Consider the following 7,341-nt stretch of genomic DNA (forward strand, 5'->3'; position numbering starts at 1 on the left):
AGCAAAGTACATTTATATTGGAGTTGATGGTAGTTTTTTTTTTTAAAGTCCGAAATACGGAATTCGGAATACGGAATCCGTTAACGGAATTCGTATTTCGTTTTGGTTGACCAATCAGAGGTTCTCTTCTGCTGCTGAGAGTTGCATTACAAATACAGGCAGGAAATACGAAATTCCGTTGACGTATTTTCGTTCCGTTACGAACATTCGTTATATTGAAGGTAAAAAGCAAAGTACATTTATATTGGAGTTGATGGTAGTTTTTTTTAAAGTCCGAAATACGGAATTCGGAATACGGAATCCGTTAACGGAATTCGTATTTCGGATAAAAAAACAACTACCACTCCAATATTAACAAAGGTATTTTGCTTTTTAACTTCATCATAACGAATGTTCGTAAAGTTACGAAAATATAACCGCCACTAACGAAAATTCGTATTTCGTCCGAATCCGAATTGAGTTCAGTTTACGAAATACGAAATAACGGATATTCCGAAACGAAACAAAGCAGAACGAATTTTTTGACGACTCATAAGTCTAATGTCCTGTAGACAGGGCAGCCATCAGGGGGGTACGGCCGATACTCATGTAAGGGGCCCGGGCAGCCTGGGGGGCCCGCCCGGGTCCCTTACATGATTATCGGCCGACGGTGAAGGGCGAGGAGGCGGAGGCCTGGCCCCAGCAGCGCAGGGCCCCAGCATTGCCGCTCCAGCGGCTTCGAGACAAGCCGGGGCCCCATCATCGATGCTGCTCGTCTGATGTCGGAATGGCCGTGGCGTCACTTCTGGCTGGTCCGGCGGCAGACGAGGCCACGTGTGCAGGTAAGAGGAGCTAGGAAGGTAGGAAGGAAAGGAGGGAGTGGAAAGATGCAGCCCTGACCAGCCCACCTGAGACCCTTCAGAGCCCACCTGAGACCCCACCATACACACAGTCTCAGATGGGCTGTGCAGCATCTATGGTGGGCACTGCAGGGTCACTCTCAGGTGGGTCCTGTGTCCATCGCGTCGCTAAGCCCTGCGTCCAACGCATCACTAACTTTCTGACGGCTGCCCTGCCTGTAGAGGTGCCTGGACCAGAGTGACGTCACATTCTGGCTCTCGGCACCTCTACAGGGAGTGCAAGGGAGCTGTACCAGCATTGCACATATGGCTAGAGCTCAGTCACAGCACAGCAGCGCACACTGGACCCCAGGATGAGGATCCATTCCAGCTCTCGTAAGGTAGGGAGACTGGGTGGACCTTCAAAAAAATACAAATGTTTTTGCAGTGTGTATGTGTGTGTGAATGTCTGTGAGTGTGTGAGATTGTGTCCGTGGTTGTGTGTGTATGTCAGTGTTTTAGAGGGCCTGTGCACAGTGCGTTAATCACAGTCCCATGCGATTAACGCACTGTACCATGCAATTGCCCCTACCCTGCATTCTGGTGTGGGAGGTGTGCCATTGATTTGAATGGTACCCCAAACTCACCTCCCGCCCACAGTTCGTACGCCCGCACCGGAACGCGCGGTAGCCTAATGTGCGTTCCATTGCAGTGCGACTTGGGTTCCGGCTTAATGACCAAGAACAAAGGCGGGTCCTGAGGTTACACAAGTTGAGAACCACTGATCTAGCGCTTTCCTCCCCAGCTTGACTGACTGAGCCGCCCCTTTCATTCATTGGATTTCGGTTCTTTTAATGGAGGCTCGTGCATTAGGGGCATCCCTACAATTCTTGCCACCTGAGGCAGGGGAATGCTTGCTTGGTGGCGCAGGTCCAGAGGGGAGGTGGCGGAGGGACAGTGCTGGGTGCCAGTGTTGCAGGCACACTTGCCACCCCACATGACCCAATAAGATGCCGCCCTGAGGCAGCTGCCACAAGCTGCCTCATTACAGAGTCAACCATGCTGATGGTGACAACATTGTACCATATCTGTGCAATGTGTGTCTCCATCAGAAGCCCAGAGTGTTGTCACCCTATAACAGGAAGCACCTGCGTATGGACCTTCATTTACGGATCATCGGGGATTATTGTAATGAAAGCTGCAGATTTAAATATATTGAAAACGACCTTTTTGGGAAATGACATTAATATATAATAAAGCTGGTATGAGGAGAGTTTAGTGATTGGGTTCACATCTATTTTAGAGCACTATCATCAGCCTCCGTAATGGGCTCTCGGTGGCTCCAATTTTCCTAGCGTGAGCATCTAAACCTCAGGTACAGGCAAGTTACAGCTGCCAAGATCTTTTACAATGTATTACAGAGCGGCTTTGGCATCATCCATTCTCCTTCTCTTTACATTGTGCGTTGCCCTTCTTACCCCAACATCAAGAAGAATCCAACAGTGTCCCCTGTCCATGGTGCTGACGGAGATAATGGGGCGGATTTACTAAAGACTGCTCACTTAGCACAGGGAATGTCAGTACATAAGGAGAGGATGTGTACACTGCAATCGACAAATCATATACAGACAAAACAATGCAGCTTTCCTCTCTGCCCACCAGGGCCAGGTCCCAGGGGGGTAGGCAGAAGAGGGGGTCACCTTGGTGCACCTTGGGCAAGAAGGGGGTGCACAAAGGGCAGAACCTGTAACCTCTGATGCTGAATGGGGAGGTGTATGTGTGTGTGTGAGGGCTGAGGGGGCGCCTTGGCGCTGGCACTGTTTCCCGCGCATATGATTGGGCACTCAGGGTGAAAACATGCTCGCCCTAATTGCATTATGTTGCTCGGCGGAGCATTGCACATCGGTCTCTACCGTACATGCGCTGGAGTGCCATTCACTGCGATGCAGTGCACTCAAAGTAGGTGTGCCGCCATGCATTGTGACAACGCATGTTACCATGTATGTTTTAGCATGCACAGCACGCAAGTGTGAGCGTGCCCAGAGGGAACGCTGCCGTGTGCTACCTTTGCAAGCTAGAAAATGCAAGTTGACCCCAAACAAGCAGAAAGCAAAGATAGAGAAAGGTCACGGCTCCTTTAAATCAATGCTAGCTACAGGTCAGTGACTCAGAAAACTCTCAGGGTGGATACGCGCTTGCGGTAACGCATTGTGGTGAGGCGGGATAACACAAGTGACATGTCGTGCTCTGCTGAAATACCATTCATTTAAATGGCACCCCAACAATCTAAGGCAATGCAACTGTGTTGTAGCAGGTGTCAATAAATGGTACTGCATCGCCATGCATGGCATTCCAGAAGAGGGGTCAGGTGCGATTTTAGGCATATTAGGGTGCTTCGGGCAGCACATTCATTTTGAATGAGCTGCCGTAACGCAATACACATGCGACATAACTCGTGTCAACACAACACAAAGGAGTAAGGAAGGGCCCGTTCACACCAAAATCGGAAGGAAATCGGAGGGCCATTGACTTGCAATTGCACCTTCCAATTAGTTGCCGTGTGATCTCTTTTTCACTGGATGGGCACCAAAAATGAATGAGAGCAGTTCACACCTCTATGTCTGCTACTTCTTTCCATGGCAACGGAACGGAGCTGTGTGAACTGCTCTCATTCACACCCATTCAATCTTTGGTGCCCTTCCGTTAGAATCTGTTGAAAAATGTATCGCAACGCAGCTGAACCGGTGTGAATAGAACCGGATTTACCATTAGGCAGAGTAAGTACATGCCTACAGGCGCCTTCCATAGAGATACCTACTCACCGCCACAACACCGGCAATAGCAAGGAGGGTGCATTCCCCACAAAATGCACCCTCCTGCACCAAGACCAGTGGCGCCTACAGGAACCGCACGCTTCCGCAAATGCAGGGAGAGGACCCCGGCGCTGCGTAAAGCTGCCTTGCAAAATGCCTGTCTGATGCGTGCAGGTGTTAAGGGCAGCCTTATGCGATGCCGGGGTCCTGCTCTGCATATGTGAAAGCAGGTGGGTCCCGCAGCAGGTACAGGCGCCTCAGGTTAAACAGATTTCCATTCATGTCTACAAGCGCCCTCCATAGAGATACCTACTCACCGCCACAACCACAACACCGGCAATAGCAAGGAGGGTGCATTCCGCACAAAATGCACCCTCCTGCTCCAAGACCAGCGGCGCCTACAGGAACCGCCAGCTTCCGCAAAGGCAGGGGAAGGAATCCAGCACCGCGTAAGGCTGCCTTGTTAAATGCGTCTAATGTGGACAGGTGCTTAGGGCAGCCTTACGTGACGCCGGGGTCCTTCTTTGCATATGTAAAAGCCGGCGGGTCCTGCACCAGGTACGGGCGCCGCCTCAGGCTAAACAGATTTCCATTCGTGCCTACAGGCACCCGAAATGGAAATCTGGTGTTCTGTTAAATACCTGGACTTGTGAGAAATCTGGACCGCGTCACTTCCGGTGATGCGGTCCCAGCAGCTGCAGGCAGCGTGGGCTGAACTGGAAAGCACAGAGAAGCTGATCGGGTCCAAAATTTTAACAGGCTATTTGCTTGCATTGCGCATATGCGGCGAAGCCAGCGGGTCCAGAAAAATTCACAGGCGAGGCACCTGCGGCCACATAATAGTAACACATAAAAAATATAAAAATATATATCTATAGAAAAGTAAATGATTATGTGTTACGTTGTGTGGCCGCAGGCACCTCTCCTGTGAATTTTGTGGACCCAGTGGCTTCCCCGCGCATGCGCAATACAGGCAAATAGCCTGGTAAAACTCTGGACCCGATCAGCTGTTTAACCCCTTAGTGACCAGTGACGTACATAGAACGTCACTGGCAGCGGGCCCATTTAATCAGACTCCCAGCGGACTCTGTTTACATTTGTAGAGCCAGCGGATCGCTTCTACGGGCCAGTAAATTGCCCGCCTCCCCCGCCCGACACCCCCACTGTGTTTCCTGGGCTCCGCTGCCCCTCCTGCAGGCCCGGGACTGGGACATTTCAGGTGTCGTTGGGAAGCTGGGGAGGAGAGCGGTGAATGTCTGTTCACCGATCTCCTCCTCGTTCTATGGGACGGGGAGCAACACGTATTGCATCACTTCCGGTCCCTGAGCTGTCATTGGTCGGCTCCTGAAGCCCAGCAATAAGCTATTGTAGTGCGATCCGCACTTCAATAGCTTATTTCAAGTACAAAGGTGACACAGGGGGTATTTTGGGCCCCCCAGTATCACCTTAAAGAGGACCTGTCACTGCCAATATGCTATCACATGGGGGGCTTGTAAGCCCCGCCAATGTGATAGCAATTAAAGTAAAAAAAAAAAGTTTTTACAAATATTAAATGAAAAGATGTCAAATGAATTCAAAAAATGTGTAAAGTCCCCCGTCCCTGTGAGCACGTGCGTCTTCACGTAAACACGCGTCGGTTGCGCCTACGTACGAAAACAATGATGGAGCTAAACATGTTGGGTAGCACCACACACGTCGGAGTGAGAGCAATAATTCCAGGGCCAATATTTACACGTATCTCCAAACTGATGACCTGTGGGGGCTTTTAAAGCGTCGCCTATGGACTTTTTGGGGTACTGAATTTTGTCGCAGTTTCACAGACGCACACAATTTTTATCCTGGGCATGTTGGGTATCTATTTACTCGTTGTAACCTCATCTTTTATATTTTACGTTAACAATTGGGAATTTTAATGTGTTTTGAGGCACTAAATTAAATTTAAATGCATTTTCACTACATTTTTAGGTTTGATAATACGTTACGCTAATATCATGCAACAAAAAAATTTGCAACCGCCGCCATTTTATTCTACAGGGTCTTGGCTTTCAGAAAATATATAAAAATATATTTTTGGGGGGTTTTAAGTAATTTTCAAGCCTAAAATGTGGATTATAACATGGGTGCAAACATTTTTTTAAAAGGGCCTCGGTCATTAAGGGGCAGCTGATGTAATGTTTACTGATGTTTACTGCGCCTGCAACTGCGACATGGTGCAGGTTTCTAACACATTCCAGCACACTGACAGAACCCCTGACCCTGGGTGTGAATGGTCCCTAAATCTAGAGCATTAGCACGGGACACGACATTTTCAGAAGAAGAGGTCAGCGATCACTCATGACAACTGCACTGCCAGAGTCCATTCACGCACATAACCCTAAAGTGCGTGGAAATATACGTGCGTTGCGCAGCGGTCAGGGGCGTCCCGAGGCCGGGTGTCACCCGGAGCGGTTACCAGGTGACACCCTGCCGTGACGTCATCGTGCATGTGCGTGACGTCACCATGCTCGTGCGCGATAACATCGCGCATGCGCGGCGATCTTATTGATATCTGCCGGCTGCCATCTTAGTGATGGAGGCCGGCAGAGAGAGGAGGGGACAGTCACCTGGTGGGATAAAGTATGCTGCCGGGTCCCCTCCTCTCTCCCGGAACTGTCGGGCGCTCTGTCCATGACCGAGTGCCTGACTTTTCAGAGGGGGTGACACCAAAATGACTGTCTGTCATTTTTGTGTCACCCCTCCATTGGTGTTACCCGTGTGTGGGCCGCACCCCCCTTGTGAAGCCACTGGCAGCGGTACCAGGTGTATTGAAAATTACTTTATAGCTGATATGAGATTTTAGAGATTGGGTTTACATCTCCTTAAATAAAAAAAAAAAAGCCAATTACATAAGATAAAACCCAAAATCTTCTCCACGACTAGGTGGGGGTGGAAAATTCCCCCAAACTTTGCTCCAGCTTCGCGGAGCAGCGCTCCCTCCATAGAAGAACGGACAACAGCTACCTCTAGTGGCCGTCCGCGGAACTGCCGCCTCCGTCATCGCCGCTTTGCAACAGGTTGGAGAGCTCGCTCGCTCGCTGGTGAACACTCCGCCGCTCAGATCGCACCCTAGGCAGTGGCGGAGCCTGGAGCAACCCCGGAACCGAACCGAGACTACCGCGACACCAAACGCTTCTTCCTGCGGCTGGAGACCCCAACAAAGGTCAGGCTGTTACAGGAAACGCTTGGGGATTTTGTAGCTCATAGGCAGAGAGCAATCCAGGGTTTAAAGGGCGCTTGAAGCTGGTCTTACTCAGGATCAGTGCAGACAGGTGGATCCTCTGCCAGTTGATGGGAATAGGGGGCAATGCTGGCGCTGTATGAGAAGGTGCATGGGCTCATCCTCCATCTGCTCAGGGGCTACAGCTGTTGGGGGTGCCATGGCTGGGCATGAAAGTGGCATCATTTCTGCACTGCAGGGACTGCCAAAGTGGCGTCCTGTTCCTCCTGCTGTCAAAGCTTTTGGCTCAACCCCACAGAAACCTGATGAGGAAGCCTGCAGGGTAATGCATTTGTATTTTTTGGAAGTGCCCTCTTGTAATGTGATGAGTGTACAGAGCTGGGGAGGAGGAGAGGAAAGTTGCTGATCAATATTATCCAGAGGAAGCCAAAGATCTCCAGGGCTGGGTGTGAATGATGGGGGTGGTGATACCTTGCTGGTGGGTGATTCTAAT

The sequence above is a fragment of the Nanorana parkeri genome, unplaced genomic scaffold (genome assembly GCF_000935625.1).
Source record: "Nanorana parkeri isolate BGI_ZX_2015 unplaced genomic scaffold, ASM93562v1 scaffold339, whole genome shotgun sequence".
In the NCBI taxonomy this organism is placed as follows: domain Eukaryota; kingdom Metazoa; phylum Chordata; class Amphibia; order Anura; family Dicroglossidae; genus Nanorana; species Nanorana parkeri.